Raw genomic sequence first — 17,335 nt, forward strand, 5'->3', positions numbered from 1 at the left:
CCCAGGCAGAAAGGAGGCCAACGACTAACCTAAAGACAAGGGAGAAAAAAATGGAGCTGGCAAGAGGGTCAAAAAAGAAAGAATGAGGATATGTGCCAAAAGAACAGGGAAGAGAGTATGTCAGAAAACACCAGCCACAAAGGGCAAGTGAGCCCCTCAAAGAAAAGGGGAAAAGAAGGACATAAAGAAAAAAGAGTAAATTTGAAGGCAGAGCTCAGGGAGTCCCTGGAGCTGGAACTTCAGGTGCAGGTGGGACTGGAAGGAGGCTAGGGGAGAGGTGGCAGAGGAGGCCTGGAGGCCAGTGGAGCTGGATCAAGAGGGGCCTCAGTAAGGAGTTTGGACCCGATTCTCAGGGTCAGTAGAGGGTTGTTAAAGGTTTGATTTGGTTTGTCTTTTTTAAATTAGAAACAAAACGCATACTCCTAGTAAATAAAATAACACCAAAACAAACTCTGTAGCACCACAGAAATGTGTATGTGAACAACTGAAAGTTCCTCCTGCTAAATCCCACTCCTCAGCTGGCACTTTGGTGTTATCACGCCACACTTTCTGCCATCCACAAACTTCTTTAGTTTTGTGAAAACAGGATCATGCTACATACAATTTTTGCAACTTCCTTTATGCAATCAGCAGTAATCATGGGTTTCCTTCTGGGTGGACAGATGCAGATGCGTCCTCCCCCCCCGGTCTGACTGGCTGCGCAGTACTCCACAGCCTGGCTATACCCGTGGTTACCATGCTGTGTAACAAATTGCCACAAAATTAGCAGGTGAAATGATACAAAGTTGTTATCTCACAGTTTTCATGGGTCAGGAGTCTGGCACAGAGCAGCTGGTCCTCTGCTCAGGGTCTCCCACGGCTGTTCTCTCATCTGAGACTTGGGGTCCTCTTCCAACCTCTTTCACACTGTTGGCAGAATTCACTTCCTTGCAGTTTCAGGACTGAAGTTCGTTTCCCTGCTGGCTTTTATTCGGGGCCACTCAGCTCCTAGAGGTTTCCTTCATTCCTTAGCATGTGATCCCCTCCATCTTCAAAGCTGGTAACAAATACACATCAAGCACCACACTTCTTTTAGGAAGAGCTGAGTCCTTTTGAGGAGTCACTCGATTAGGTCGGGGCCACTCAGGATAACCTCTCTTTCTGAAGGTCAGCTGTGCCATCTGACAACCTAATCATGGGAATGGAATCCATCCCATCCCAAGTTTCGCCCACACTCAAGGGCTGCATCTTAGAATCTGGCAACCGCGATACCATATAACCGCCTTCCAGTATATGGGCAGGGAAATTGTTTCCCATGTTTTGCTTTCTACAAACAACTACGATTAGTGGGTTTTACATATCTTTTGTATGCTTTGTAAATATTTTTGTTGGGTTTTAAAAAGTGACATTTCTGGGTTGAGCAAATAATCACACTATAATTTTTTTAAAACATGCATAGATCTATGTAAGAGAAATAAGCTTTTCGGGCTTAATATGTAGCAGTGCTTTTTAAAAGAAACTTTACTTGGACTAATTTTCTAGTCTCCTTTTTTATGTGTGATTTCTCATGATTTTTAAAAATAACTTTTTATTTAAAAAATGTTTTAGATTTACAGAAAAAGTGAGCAGAAAGCACAGAGTTCCCATGTACCCCCCACCTAGTTTCCCCTATTATTAACATCTTACATTATACGGCAACATACTTAACTACAGTCCTAACTTTATTCAGATTTCCTTAGTTTTTCCCTAATGTCCTTTTCCTGTCTCAGGAGCCCGCGGAGGATAGCACCTAACATTTAGTATCACATCTCCTTAGGCTCTTCTTGGCTTTTCTTGTTTCTTAGACTTTCCTTGTTTTTGATGACTCTGACAGGTTTGAGGTACTAGTCAGGTATTTTGTAGAATGCCCCTCAATTAGGATTTGTCTGAAGCTTTTCTCATGCTTAGACTAGGGTTTTTAGGAGACAGAGTACAGAAATAAAGTGCCATTCTCATCACAGCCACTCAAGGCTACATACTATCAAGACGTCACTACTGATGTTGGCCTGGATCACCTGGCTGAGGTAGTGTTTGTCAAATTTCCCCACTGCAAAGTGACTCTTTCTTCCCCTTTCCATACTTTCAATGTTGGAAAGGAAGTCACTATGTGAAGCCCACACCTACAGAGCTGGAAGTCATGGTCTACCTCACTGAGAGCAAAGTATCTACATAAACTACGTAGCGTTCTGCACGGGGGATTTGTCCGTTCTCCTCTTTTTATTTATTTATATAATCATTGATTAACATCAGTATGGACTCATGCATATTTACTTTACACTTTGGATTATACTCCTTTAGGGCTGACATAAGGTTTATTTGCCTGCTTGGGTACTGTTGGGCTTTTGCACTGATGGATAATAATATTTCTACATGTGACAATCTCTAGTCTCTTTGACATTGTATGGTGTAATATAAACTTTTTTAAAAAAGATTTTTATTTATTTTTTTGAGAGAGACAGAGTATGAGCATGATCTAGGGGAGGGTTGGAGGGAGAGGGAGAAGCAGACTGCCTGCTTTATATAAATACAAAGATATATAAATATTTCTACATCCAACCATCTCTACGGTCTCTATTTTCCCTTGGTGTAGCATAAAATGTTATAATTCTGTAAGCAAATTTAGATCTCTAAGTGATTGTAGTTTTTTTCTGAGACAAAGTGTACATTATCATTCAACATTGTAAAAGCCTTACAGCACCCAAACATACAATTACCCCTTATGTTGGCCCTAAAAGTCTAGTATATGGTTTGACTTTGCTTCCACAAAGTCTTGCCTGTTTCACAGGACCCCTATATTTCTTCCTTTCTCTACCCCAAGAGAGCCACTTACTGTAAGTCATAGAAATATGTGCTGGGGGGCGCCTGGGTGGCTCAGTTGGTTGGGCGCCTGTTTTCAGCTCACATCGTGATCTCTGGGTCCTGGGATCGAGCCCCACGTGGGGCTCTCTGCTCAGCAGGAGCCTGCTTCTTCCTCTGCCCCTCCAACCCACTCGTGCATGTGTGCTCTCTCTCTCTCGCTCACTTTCGCTCTATCTCAGATAAATAAATAAAATCTTAAAAAAAGAAAAAAAGAAATATGGGCTGGGAGCTATCAGAAACATTAAGAGAAAGGTTTTTTGGTCCAGCATATGCTCCACTCTGAAGAACTGAGGGCCCAGAACTTCTTCTATAGTCCACAGTGGAACGAGAAACTCAGGTTGGACATGGGCAAAGAAAGGGAAGGGCAACCTGAAGGGAAGTGTTGACTCTAGAGAGAGACCAAAAATAACCAAATGGGAAAGTGAAGAAAGTTTTACCACTAGCTGGGATCCATGAGTGCTGGAAAAGGTGCTTTTCTTTCTGGCAATGAACAGTTCCTTCTAGATGTGACAGGGCAACATGGCAGGGTTACAATTCCATTCTGCATATCTTGGTTAATGAACCTCCAATTGTATCTAAAAGTAGGATTTTGACATAAAAGAACAATTTCTTAAGTTTTCAGAGTTTTTATCCAGGTTTCTTTCAGAGACTCTTAGTGCCTATATCTATCCTCTAGAAGAGACAAACACAACCCATTAAATGCCAGTATAAAGATTTTAGTAAGGGTGAATGAAGACCAACTGTACTGGTTTAGGAATAAAACAAAATAAGTAAAACCCTTCTTGCCATGACTATATGCTACCCTGGCAGTACCTCTAACCACTTAAGTAATTTTCTTCCTTTTAATGACATTCATTCATTAATTCATTCATTCTGCTACAGAAACAATCTGTATCATCATTTTAAAGTTCAGATAACACCAACACACAAAATGAAGAAAATAAAAATCACACATAATTCCAAGATCCAGAAAAAAAATCACTATTTATATTTTTGAACAGTCTTTTTTTTCCTCCTATAGACCTATACATAATTCATAAAAATCCAGTCATGCTTCATATAATGAAACCTGCTCTTTTACATCTAACACTGTCTTATGAATATCTATGCTCACTTGGACTTGCCTTTCTCCAATATTAAGAAGCTGGATCTAAACATGGAAGGTACATGGACTGAATCCTCACTTTTAAAGGTTTTTATTTATTTGACAGAGCGAGAGAGCACAAGCAGGAGGAACAGAAGAGGGAGAAGCAGGCTCCCCGCAAGCAGAGAGCCCGAGGCGGGGCTCGATCCCAGGACCCTGGGATCATGAACCCAACCATCTGAGCCACCGAGGCGCCCCTGAATCCTTTCTTTTAATAGGCATTGCCAAACCATCCTCCAAGAAGTTGTGCTGTATAACATTCCCACCGATAATGTGTGCACATTTCCTCTCATTAAAATCAGCTGATGATTTTAAATCTCTTTCATTTGGAGAGATGGAAAAAAAGGTAATCTCACTGGTGTTTTAATCTAGGTTTGTTTTTATTACTCGTATCTTACTACCTTCTGAGACCACTATCCCTTCTTCGCGTAGTTTTAGTTTCTCCCATATACTGAACTCACTCTCCAGAAAAATTTCTACTTGCTTTTTTATTATCATTGACAGATCTAACTATAAGTATTCTGCATCTATATTCATAAAGGATATTGGTCTATAAGTGTCTTTTCCTGTAATGTCTTTTTCAGGTCTTTATAGCAGGTAATACCGGCCTCAAAAAATGAATTCGGAGGTGTTACCTTCTTCTCCATTCTCTGATAAAACCTGTGAAAGGTTAGTGTAACTTCTTCCTCAAAAATTTGCTAGAAATTATCAGTAACAACTGTGTTTTATTTCTGGTATTTTTGTTCTCTAATTGATATCTCCTTCCTTGGTCCATCAGGCTAGAGCTTAACAATTTGGTTGCTCTTTTTACAAAGAACCAACTTGTAGCTTTGGTAATTTTCTCTCTGGTTTATTTTCTCTATATTAATTTCTGTTATTTTCTTCTTTCTGCTTATCTTGGGTTTACTTCCTTTTTTAGTTTCTTAGGTCACTGATACTAAACCTTTCTTCTTTTTCAATGTAAGTATTTATTTCCCAGCTTTACTGAGATATAATTGACATATAACATTGTTTAGATTTAAGGCATATGATGTATTGACTTGATACACTCACATGCTGTGAAATGATCAGCACGGTGATGTCAGCCAACATCTTCATCACCTCACATAATTACCGTTTTCTTTTGTGGTGAGAAAATTTAATATCTATTCTCTTAGCAACTTTGAAGTTTATAATGAGTATTATTAATTATAATTACCATGCTGTGCATTAGATCCCTAAACTTACTCACCTTATAACTGGAAGTCTGTACCTTCTGACCAACATCTCCCCATTTCCCCTATCCCCCAGCCCCTGGCAACCACCATTATACTCTCCTGTTTTTATGAGTTTGGCTTTTTTAGATTCCACATATAAGTGACAAAATATTTGTCTTTCCCTGTCTGATTACTTCACTTTGCATAATGTGCTTTAAAAGCCCATCTACGTTGGCGCTCCTCGATGGCTCAGTCAGTTAAGCATCTAACTCTTGGTTTCAGCTCAGGTCATAATCTCAGGGGGCTTGGGATTGAGCCCTGCACTGGGCTCTGTGCTTGGCGCAGTCTGCTTGAAGATTCTCTCCCTCTGCTCTTCCCCCAACTTGCTCTGTCTCTCTAAAATAAGTAAATAAATCTAAAAAAAAAAAAAAAAAAAAAAGACCATCCATGTCATAAATGACAGAATTTCCTTCTTTCTTATGGTTGAACAATATTCCGTGTATATATATATCACATGTTCTTTATCTGTTTATCCATCAATGGATACTTGGGTTGTTTCCAATATTGTGAGCCGTGCTGCAATGAACATGGAAGTGCAAATGTCTCTTCAAGATCTTTATTTCATTTCCTTTGGGTACATACCTTTGAAATGGGATTGCTGGATCATATCATACTCTAATTTTTTGAGGAAACTCCATACTGTTTTCCACAGTGGTCGAATCAAATTTACATTCCCACCAACTATGCACAAGGGTTCCCTTTTTTCCACATTCTTGCCAACACTTGATACCTCATCTTTTTGATGATAGTCATTTTAACAAGCGTGCAGTGATATCTTATTTTAGTTTTGATTTGCATTTTTCTGATGACTCGAGATTGAGCAGCTTTTCATGCTCATGCTGGCCATTTAGATGTCTTCTTTATTTTTTTTTTAAAGATTTTATTTATTTGAGAGAGGGAGAGAGAGAATGAGCAGTGGGGGGGGCAGTGGGAGTGGGGGGAGGGAGAGAGAGAGAGAGAGAAGCAGACTCCCCACTGAGCAGGAAGCCCAATGTGGGGCTCAATCCCAGGACCCAAAGATCATGACCTGAGCTGACGGCAGACGCTTAAGCTTAACTGAGTGAGCCACCCAGGCTCCCCTAGATGTCTTCTTTAGAGAAATGTCTATTCAGATCCTTGATAATTTTTAGGTTGGATTGTTTGTTTTTTTGCTATTGTTTATATATTTTGGATACTAACCCTTATCAGATACATGGTTTGCAAGTATTCTCTCTCATTTTACAAGTTGCCTTTTCATCTTGTTGATTGTTTCTTTTGCTGTGCAGAAGGTTTTTAGTTTGCTGTAGTCCCACTTACTAATTTTTACCCTTGTTGCTCGCATTTTTGGTGTCATATAAAAAAAAAATCATTGCCAAGACCAAGTCATGGAACTTTCCCTCTATATTTTCTTCTGGAAATTTTATGGTTTCAGACTTTATGTTTGTCTTTAATCCACTTTGATTTAATTTTTATGAGTGGTGTAAGAGAGGGGTCCAATTTCATTCTCCAGTTTTCTCAACACCATTTATTAAAGAGGCTATCCTTTCCCCAGTGAGTATTCTTGGCTCCCTTGTCAAATATTAGTTGACTATACATGTAAGAGTTATTTCTGGGCTCTCAATTCTGATCCATGGGTCTATGTTTCTATTTTTATGCCACTACCATGGTGTTTTGATTACTATAGCTTTGTAGTATAGTTTGAAATCAGCAACTGTGATTTTAGGATTGCTTCTTCTATTTCTGTAAAAACTACCATTGGAATTTTGATAGGGATTTTTTTTTAATCTATCAATGGCTTTGCATAGTATGAACATTTTAACCACAGTAATTCTTCCAATCTATGAACATGGGATAATTTCCATTTGTTTGTGTCTATTTAAATTTCTTTCATCAAAGCCTTACAGTGTTCAGTGTACAGATCTTTCATCTCCTTGGTTAAATTCCTAAGTATTTTATTGTTTTTGATACTATTGTGAATAGGATTGTTTTCTTTTTCAGACATTTCACTGTTAGCGTATAGAAATGCAACTGATTTCTGCATGCTGATTTTCTATATTTCAACTCTACTGAATTCGTTGATTATTTCTAACAGTTTTTTGGTGGAATCTTTGGGATTTTCTACATAAGATTATATCACCTGCAAACAAAGACAGTTTTACTTCTTCCTTTCAAATTTGTATTTATTTTTTTTCCTTTATCTTGCCTGATTACTCTGGCTAGGACTTCCAGTATTTTGTTGGATAGGAATGGGAAGTGTGGGCGCCATTGTCTTGTTCCTGGGGGGAAAAAAGCTTTAACCTTTGACCACTGAATATGATGTTAGCTGAAGGTTTGTCATATATGGCCTTTATTATATTAAGGCATGTTCCTTCTATACCCAGTTTGTTGAGGGTTTTTATAATGAAAAATGTTGTATTTTGTCGTGCTTTTTCTGCATCTATGGAGATGATCAATTGTCTAGAAGTATTCTCCAGGAGCTCTCAGACTGCAGCAGGTGGGGCTAGAGCTAGTTCACAGGCCGCTGCAGGGTCCACAGCCAGGACTGAGGTTTATATGCCTATTACCCAATGCATGGATGGGCAGGACTCCACCCAGCTTCCTTGGTGTATAGTGCTGGATCCCACAGCTCCCACAAAGGCATTTTTTTCCATGGATGGATGCTGAATTAGTGTTGAGGGGGATGTATGAAAATAAACGACATCTTATTTCACCGTGATGCCAATGTCACTCCCCTATATTTGGTAATATATTTTACCTCATTTGACACTGATAAATGATATCATCTATGTGACTCATCATTGCCGAGAGACTCTCTGGTTTCTCCTGGCTCTACACCCTTCCCAAGTCTGTTCAGGCACACCACTGCCCTGTGCCCCGGGCTTACTCCTTCTTACAACTTCTTATATCTGGCTTATGGACTACCAGATCGATCTGGGGTTCTTAGGAGTGGGCCAAGCTACCTCTCTAGTAGTGTCCTCTAAAGTGGCTGCTCTTTCTAAACCAAGAGCTCTCTGTTACAAAAGCAGATATTACATGTAATGTTATTCATAGATTAAATTCCTTAGGGGCGCCTGGCTGGCTCAGTCAGTAGAACATGCAACTCTTGATCTCAGAGTTTTGAGTTCAAGCCCCAAGTTGGATGTAGAGATTACTTAAAAAAATAAAAATTAAAAATTTTTATATCTGCACATGCCCATGAAGGCCCCTTCCCCCTTTTTAAAGATTTATTTATTTATTTCAGAGAGAGAATGAGCAAGTGTGAGTTGGGGGAAGGGCAGAAGGAGAGAATCTTCAAGCAGACTCCCTGAGAAGCACGGAGCCTGATGCAGGGCTTGATCCCATGACCCATGAGATCATGACCTGAGCTGAAACCAAGAGTTGGACGCTTAACTGACTGAGCCACCCAGGCGCCCTAAGGCCCTTCTTTTAGCATGACTTGTATACTAATGTTATATATAGTCTTCCTGTTTCGTACCTGGAGAAACACTATTCACTGATCCACTAATTCTTGGTGTGCCAACTTCTGTTTTAGCTGTGTCAAAATAAAGGATCAAGATATCTTCCAAACAAAAGGAATTAGCTCCTTCCGTTGGGTCTAGGCCCTAAGGCATTCCCCTGCTCACTAATGAAGTTAAGGATATTTTTGTATGTTTATTGGTCATCGTGAATTTTTTATTCTTATCTTTGCTCATTTTTATTGGGTTGTCTAGTTTTACTGGCTTATTAAAAATAATATATTGGAGTTGCTCTTTATTAAATATAATGTAATCCTAGGCTGTCACTTGTTTAAACTTTATTTTTTTAATGGTATCTTCAGTTACTAAACTATTGTTTCTAGCCTCAAACCTATCCTTCTACATTCTGCTCTGCAATGCTGGGACTGAAATTCTGCAAAACTACAGTTCTCCTTAGCCAGCTGGCTTCCTGACAAATCCCACCAATAGCACTAGAGAGAGACAAGAATACAGGAGAAAGGAGTTTCTCCTTCCTGTTTTGCTTGCTGCTCCTGTCAGTGTTGCTCTAGGATTGCTTCTTTACCATGAAGGCAGCACTCAGTTCCAGTTTCCAGGCTCTTGTAGCACTTCCAGAATGAGACTTATTACACCTCTTGGAGGTACCAGCCAGGTAGTACTCCGTGACAGACAGTATAATATCAGAGATATCCATCTCTTCCATCCCTGGAAGCTGCTGAATATGGTATCTTACAGTGCAAAAGGGAATTTGCAAATATGATTAAGTTAACCTTGAGATGGGAGATTATCCTGAATAATCTGGGTGGGTGGGCCCAATGTAATCACAGGGGTCCTTAAAAGTGGAAGGAGGAGGAAGACAGGTGTCAGAGTGGTGTAATGTATGAAGGACACAGCTGGCCACTGCTGGCTTTGGAGGATGAAGGAAGGAGTCATAAACCAATGTGGGCATCCTCTAGAAGCTGGAAAAAGCAAGGAAATGGATTCTTCCCAAGAGCCTCCAGAAAGGAACATGGCCCTGCTGTCACCTTGATTTTTTTTGCTTAGTGAGATCGATGTCAATCTGTGTCAAACATCTAACCGATACAACTGTAAGAGAATAAATCTGTTGTAAGTCGCTAAATTTCTGGTGACTTGTTACAATAGCAATAAAAAACTAATATATACTCTAACATGAGAGGTCTAGGTTCCAGCTCTTGTTGGGACCCTCTTCCAAGCTTCTAGGTACTCATAACTCCAAACTCTTCCCTTGTTTTCCTAGCCCCAAGGATGGTAGCTATTTCCTGTGGGTACTATTCCATGATACCTCAGGGTTTCCCCTCTGCTTTTTGAAAATTCCATGCCTTTTTAAGGAACCACCTAGAATAAGCTCTTTCTGTTAAAATAATCGGTATGGTTGCTGTTTTCCTGACTGATCCAGTATCTTCTACAAAGCTTTGCTACTTTTATTATAGTCACATCTCAGCATTTTCCGCTTTTAGGTTTTATGATTTCCATAAGAATTTCTCTATTCCAAGATTTTTTTATTTCAATTTTTTTCCAATTATATATATACGTATAGCTTTATATTTTATACAGTTTTGTATTTCAAATTTAGTTGTTATTTTTTAAAGATTTTATTTATTTGATGGGGGGGGAGAGAGAGAGAGCCCAAGAGCAGGGGGAGGGAGAAGCAGACTCCCTGCTGAGCAGGGAATCTGATACAGGGCTTAATCCCAGGATGCTGGAATCATGACCTGAGCCAAAGGGAGTCACTTAACCAACTGAGCCACCCAGGCACCCCTAAATTTAGTTTTTAATCCATCTAGAATTTATCTTTGTACTTAAGTAGAAAATTAGCATTTAATGTGATCATTTTCCCCAAATGACTAGCTGATCTTTCAACATCATCTAATCTACATTTTGCCCACTGATACGAAAGCTATCCTAGTCATACACTGAATTGTCATATATATATATATAGCTCTGTTTTTGGACTTTCTTTTCTCTTCCATTGATTTGTTTATTCTTGACCTATAATATGATATTTTAATTTCTATAGCTTTATACAATGTCTTAAGGTCTAAAAGGGTAAGTCTTCCCACACCTCCATTATCCTTTCTCAGAATTTCCTTATTCTCATGTGTTTATTCCTCCAGATGAACTTTATTTTTTTATTTTATTTTTTAAGTAGGCTCCCCACCCAGCATGGAGCCCAACATAGGACCTGAATTCATGACCCGGAGATCAAGAGTCAGATGCTTAACCAACAGAGCCACCCAGAAACCCCTCTTCCAGATGAACTTTAGAACTTGTCAAGTTTAAAATAAAATGGACTTCTGGTTAGAACTGCCTTCAGTTTATAATTTAAGGAAGAAGAAATAGCTTTACAATATAAAGTTTTAATATCCAGGAGCACCTGGCTGGCTCAGTTGGTAGAGCATGGGCCTCATGATCTCAGGGGTTTTGAGTCCAAGCTCCATGTTGGGTACAGAGATTACTTAAAAAAAAAAAGAAAGAAAGAAAGAAAGAAAAGAAAAGTCTGTTTGGGGCACCTGGTTGGCTCAGTTGCTGGAGGATGCAACTCTTGATCTCAGGGTTGTAAATTTGAGCCCCAGGTTGTGTGCAGAGATTACTTAAAAGTACAAACTTTAAAAAAAATAGGGGTGCCTGGGTGGCTCAGTTGGTTAAGCATCTGCCTTCGCCTCAGGTCATGATCCCAGGGTCCTAGGATCCAGCCCTGCAACTGGTTCCCTGCTCAGTGGGGAGCCTGCTTTTCCCTCTTCCTCTGCAGCTCCCCCTGCTTGTGTGCTCTCTGTCAAATCAATCAATCAATCAATCTTAAAAACAATAACAACAACAGAGTTTTACTATACAGGAATATATTTCAGGAAGCATTGAAAACTTGATTATTCTTTTATTTTAAGATGTATTCCTACGGGCACCTGGGTGACTCAGTCATTTAAGCATCTGCCTTCAGCTCAGGTCCTGGGATTGAGCCCTGCATGGTCCCACATCATAGGGCTCCCTGCTCAGTGGGGAGCCTGCTTCTCCCTCTGCCCCTCCCCCTGCTCAAGCTCTCTCTCTCTTGCTGGCTCTCTCTCTCAAATAAAATCTTTTTTAAAAAATAAAATCTTTAAAAAATAAAATATATTCCTAAATCTTTTAGTTTTTAGTGCTATTGTGAATGGTATTTTCCTCCTGTTATATTTGTAACTGGTTGCTGCTAATACATAGGAAATCTATATTTATCTTATTTCTAGCTCCTTGCTAAGTCTTACTAGTTCTAAAGGTTCTTTTTACTGTTTATTTGGACTCCTATTTAGATAATTGTCACCTGCAAATATTATGGCCTTTTCCAATATTTAGACCTCGTATCTTTTTCTCACCCCTAGATCCTAGAATCTAAAACGATGTTGGGGTGCCTGGGTGGTTCAGTCAGTTAAGGATGTGACTTTTTTTTTTTTTTAAGATTTTATTTATTTGAGAGAGGACAGGAGAGAGAGCACACTGACATGAGTGTGGGGGGGGAGGGGCAGAGGGAGAGGGAGAAGCAGACTTCCTACTGAGTAGGAAGCCCCACACCGGACTTAATCCCAGGACCCTGAGATCACAACCTGAGCCAAAGGCAGATGATTAACCAACTGAGTCACCCAGGCACCCCTAACTTTTTTTTTTTTTTAAGATACATTTATTTATTAGATGGGGGCGGGCAGAGGGACAGGGAGAGGGAGCGGGAAACCCAAGCAGACTCTGTACTGAACATGGAGATGGACTGGGGCTTGATCTCATGACCCTGAGACTATGACCTGAGCTAAACCAAGAGTCAGATGCTTAACTGACTGCACCACCGAGGTGCTCCATGGCCCATTCTTGATTTCGGCTCAGGTCACGGTCTTGGGGTCCTGGGATTGAGCCCCACATTGGCTCCATGCTCAACTGGGAGTCTGCTTCAGGATTCTCTCCTCTCTGCCCTACCACCTGCTCACTCACTCTCTCTAAAATGAATAAATTAACTTAAAAAAAGTCCCTCTATGGTTTTTTGTAAGATTTGCTAATGACCTGTGAAAAATATTTTTTATCAACTTAAGGAAGTTTCTTTCTATTCCCTAGGGGCACTGAGTTCTTTTCTGGTTGTACCATTAATCACTGGCTTTGAGGATGACATGGTCCCTACTGGGCCTCAGTTTCCTCATCCACTACAGTGTGCTGGGTACCCTTATCTCACAAAACAAAGTGAGTGTTAATATTTATCATCACTGAAGGGCTGTAGATAGAGGAATGCAATGTTTAGATCTGTGCTTCAAAGAAGTCATTCAGGCTGCAGTATAAAAAATGGTTGGCTCTTTCTTCTCATCTGTATTTGTCAAAATTTTACCAATCTTTCAAGGTCTAGTTCAAATTTTCCTTCTTCCATGAGTCCCCTCTCCATCATATCCAGCCACTTAGAATGCTCCCATTTCTCCCCAAAAAACCAAAAACTACTAAGTGTAGGCATCAAAGAGCAGGTCGCTCCTGAATGGGCCACTCTAGCATGAACGTTATTTTGAGTTAAAAAGCAATCAAAACCAGCAGATTCAGGAAAAGTTTTTTAAAATTATTTTTTAAAAAGATTTTATTTATTTATTTGAGAGAGAGAGTGAGAGAGAGACACCATAAGCAGGGGGAGGGGCAGAGGGAGAAGCAGACTCACTGCTGAGCGAGCCCTACGTGGGGCTGGGATCCTGGGACTCTAGATCATGACCTGAGCTCAAGTCAGACGCTTAACTGACTGAACCACCCAGGCGCCCCTCAGGAAAAGCTCTTCATCTCCCCGCTCAACTGCCTGAAAAGAATTTAGATCAAGGACTTGCTCCAGGAAGAGAGCTAGGCTATTATCATATATAACTACATTATGAAATGAACTAGTGGGGGTGCCTGGGTGGCTCAGTCAGTTAAGTGTCTGCCTTCAGCTAAGGTCATGATCCCAGGCTTCTGGGATTGAGCCCCTAGTGGGGGAGGGGGTTTCCTGCTCAGCGGGAAGTCTGCTTCTCCCTCTCCCTCTGCACCCCACCCCCACTTGTGTCAGGCTCCTTAGTTAGCAGGGAGCCTGCTTCTCCCTCTGCCGTTTCCCCTGCTTGTGCTCTCTCACTCTCTGTCAAATAAATAAATAAATAAATAAATAAATAAATAAATAAATAAATAAAATCTTTAAAAAAAAAAAAGAAAGAAAGAAATGAACTAGGTATGGCAAACAGAGAGGAACCCAGCAAGGCCTATCTGATCAAAGTCCTCTATGTTCCATTGTCTCCCAGTGGCCCAGCAAACGTTTGTTTACCAAACATTTACTCTTTTTCATCTTCCTGTGAATTACATTCCTTCCCTTTGAAGTCCCAGACCCCTACCCCTTTATCCTTAGTTCAGAATGACATATATATCTCATTTTGCCTGATTGTCTTGGAATTTTATATCTGTGTGGATTCCTGGTATATATGAAATTAAATTTGATTTTCTCTTGTTAATCTGTCTCATATCAATTTGATTTTTAGTACAGCTAGAAGGACGCTGGAAGGGCAGAGGAAATTCCTCCTCTCGAACTGCAAACCTCTTGAAATTTGGAATCATGTTTTCATCCTCACATGTTCCACAGGAATAGGTCTATAGGAGGACTTAATAAATAAATATTTGTGCAATTATCCATGCACTCCAAAACCATTTTAGTGGGACAAAAGAAGGAATAAGCCAGCCACTCAATTCTTGTTTGAGATTCAAGCCTGCTTTTGATATGGAGTTTATCCTCAAGCCTCAAGATGTGTATGATTAAGCACTGCAGGAAGTATTTTCCCCTAGCTCTGAAAGGTTCCAACCTCTCCGGAGTGCTAATGTTGAATGTGATCATGTGGGAAACAGGTCCTGAGGCCAGTCTGGTTTATTGTCACAGGGCTTTAATAATAACCTGCAACTCTGAAGCCTGAGAGCCTCCTTTTCCCCTTGCACAATACACTGAGAGCTTTGCCTTCAGTGGAATATTGATATATGGGAATGAGTGATAGTGACCTGTTTTTCTCTCTTCTTTTGGAAGTTTTACCCATTAAAATTACTTTTCCAAGATCTACATAATTCAGTATTTTTTTTAAAGATTTTGAGAGAGAGAGAGCAAGAGAGAGAGAGTACATAAGTGGGGGGGTGGGCAGAGAGAGAGGAAGAAGCAGACTCCCTGCTGAGCAGGGAGCCCAACAAGGGGGGCTTGATTCCCAGGACCTCAGAATCACGACCTGAGCCAAAGGCAGACACTTAACCACCCAGGCACCCCCTATGTAATTCAGTATTATGGAAATAAAATGCTTGTATTGAACACGCTTTGCTGCTTGAAGATCAGTTCTCCTGTTTCATAATTTAAAATGACTTACAGGAAATAAAGTCGTATATACAAAATATTATCATCTAAGGAAAGACTAGAAATTTTCTATGACTTCTAGAGAGTCTGTAATGAACAACGGGCCTAAGTCATTCAGAGATTTCCCAAATAATTAAAAAAAAGAATTTTGCTAGGTTAAAAAATTATTCTGAAAACAGGTATTTGCCTCTGGGAGTGTGGTGAATGTGGTGAGTTGTCTCTCTAGTGTAGTACTCAGATTGACTGAGGAGGGCTATGAAATAACTCTCTGGCTGGGGTGATAGTAATATTTTATAATTCAACGTAGGATTCCTATGTGAATACGTTTGTCAAAATTCACCAAGTAGTGTAATCACAATTTGTCCACTTCACTGGATGTCATTTTTTTTTTTTTAATTAACAGCAGTCCTTGTCTTCTATAGAGAGAGCTCATTCTCCTGACTTGCCTAATTTTTTTTTAAAGACTTATTTTTTTTTTTTTTAGAGTAGTTTTAGGTTCAAAGCAAAATTGAGAAGAAGGTACGGAGATTTCCCATACATCCTTTGACCCTGCACAAGCACAGCCTCCCCTATTATCAATAACAGTCACCAGAGTGGTACATTTGTTATAACTGATGAATAACTGACACATCATAAATACCCAAAATCCATGGTTTACATTAGGGTTCACTCTTGGTTTTGTACATTCTATGGGTTTGGATAAATGTATAATGACATGTATTCAGCATTATAGTATCATACAGAATATTTTCACTGCTCTCAAAATCCTCTGTGCTCCACCTATTCACTGTCCTGCTCCCACCCCATCCCCCACTCACCCCTCTGGTGAACATTTTACTGTCCTCATAGTTTTGCTTTTTTCAGAATGCCATATGGTTGAAATCATACAATACGAAGATTTTTTTTTTTTTTTAGATTCGCTTCTTTCACTTAACAATATGCATTTAAGTTTCCTCCATGTCTTTTCATGGCTTGATAGCTCATTTCCGTTCAGCGCTGAATAATATACTACAGTTCATTTAACCATTCACCTACTAAAGGGCATCTTGGTTGCTTCCAAGATTTCACAATTATGAATTAAGCTGCTATAAACATCTGTGTGCAGGTTTTGTGTGGACATGATTTTTCAAGTCTTTGGGTAAACTGTATGTGAATTTTACCTTTAAAAACCCCTGTAAACAAATATGAAGCTCCAGTTAAACATATGCATTAAATGTTAAGGGACAAAGCGTATTTATGTCTGCAACTAACTTTGAAATGCATAAAAAATAAGATGATTTATGAAATGGATAGAGAGTTTGTTAAGTAGATACATACATGTGATAAAGCAACTACAGGAACATATAAATTGTAAAATCTAGGTGGTGAGTATATGGGTATTTGCTATAAAATTCTTTCGACTTTCTTGTATGTTTGAAATCTTTCATAATAAAATGTTAGAAAAAATTCTGAAGTATATGTTCCACTCCCTCATATTAGATGCATTTTAGAAAGGCAGCCACTATCTTGCGAACAGTCATCTGGCTGTACCCAGCAGCTCTAAACCGTAACTAACAACACAGTAAGATAGCAAGGGAGTGCCCAGTCAAGGTCGTTAATGCAGGACTGACTCTGGAAAGGACAGTGATGTGAACTGGTATGAGACAGCTGAGGTTACTCAGTCACTGCTCAAGGTGCTTCCCATGTGGTCCCAGGGGTGACCTGTTAGTTGGAAGATGAAACAAAGTCTCATTCTAGAAGCAAATTATGATGATAATAATCCCAAGGGCGTGGAGTGATCAAGGTTACCTTGAATTGGAGCTCAGCTCTGGCCATGCTCATGTGTTCTAGTGCTTGCATCTATCTGGCTGTTGGAATATGGCTTCCACTACAGAGGGGCAGGGTAGAGAGGAAAAAATGTCCTCATCTCCATAGCTATTGAACATAGAAAATGTAAGGGAGGCAGGGAACAGAACTGTGAAAAATGGGAAAGACACTAATGAAGCTGTATAATAAATAGTAGCTAACATGAACCCCATTCTAAACTTGGGTATTTTACTTCTCTTCTAGCAACATGCTGAAGAGGCAGCATAGGTGGGCAGGTCGGAGCAGCGGCTCCCAATGTGTGGTGAACGGAACACTCTAGAGGCTCTGAGACTCTTTCAGAGGATCATGAGGTCAAAATTATTAATATAAACTGCTTTTTGTCTCTTTACTCATTTTCTCTACACGTACAGTAGAGTTTCCAAAAGGCTGCACAACATGGTATCTTAAC

General features: G+C 39.8%; 1 long non-coding RNA gene across 2 annotated transcripts in view; it reads right to left on the reverse strand.

Moving 5' to 3' along the window:
* LOC123788154 (uncharacterized) overlaps nucleotides 1-17,335 on the reverse strand; it is a 67,312-nt gene that overhangs the window by 12,329 nt on the left and 37,648 nt on the right. For both annotated transcript variants that reach the window (XR_006778435.2, XR_015722307.1), the window contains exons 2-3: nucleotides 3,315-3,452; nucleotides 798-1,036 (exon numbers count right to left, since the gene is read on the reverse strand). This is a non-coding gene — a long non-coding RNA (uncharacterized LOC123788154). The remainder of the gene's footprint in view (nucleotides 1-797; nucleotides 1,037-3,314; nucleotides 3,453-17,335) is intronic.

The sequence above is a fragment of the Ursus americanus genome, chromosome 30 (assembly GCF_024610735.1).
Source record: "Ursus americanus isolate L20-20 chromosome 30, mUrsAme1.1.p, whole genome shotgun sequence".
Lineage (NCBI taxonomy): Eukaryota > Metazoa > Chordata > Mammalia > Carnivora > Ursidae > Ursus > Ursus americanus.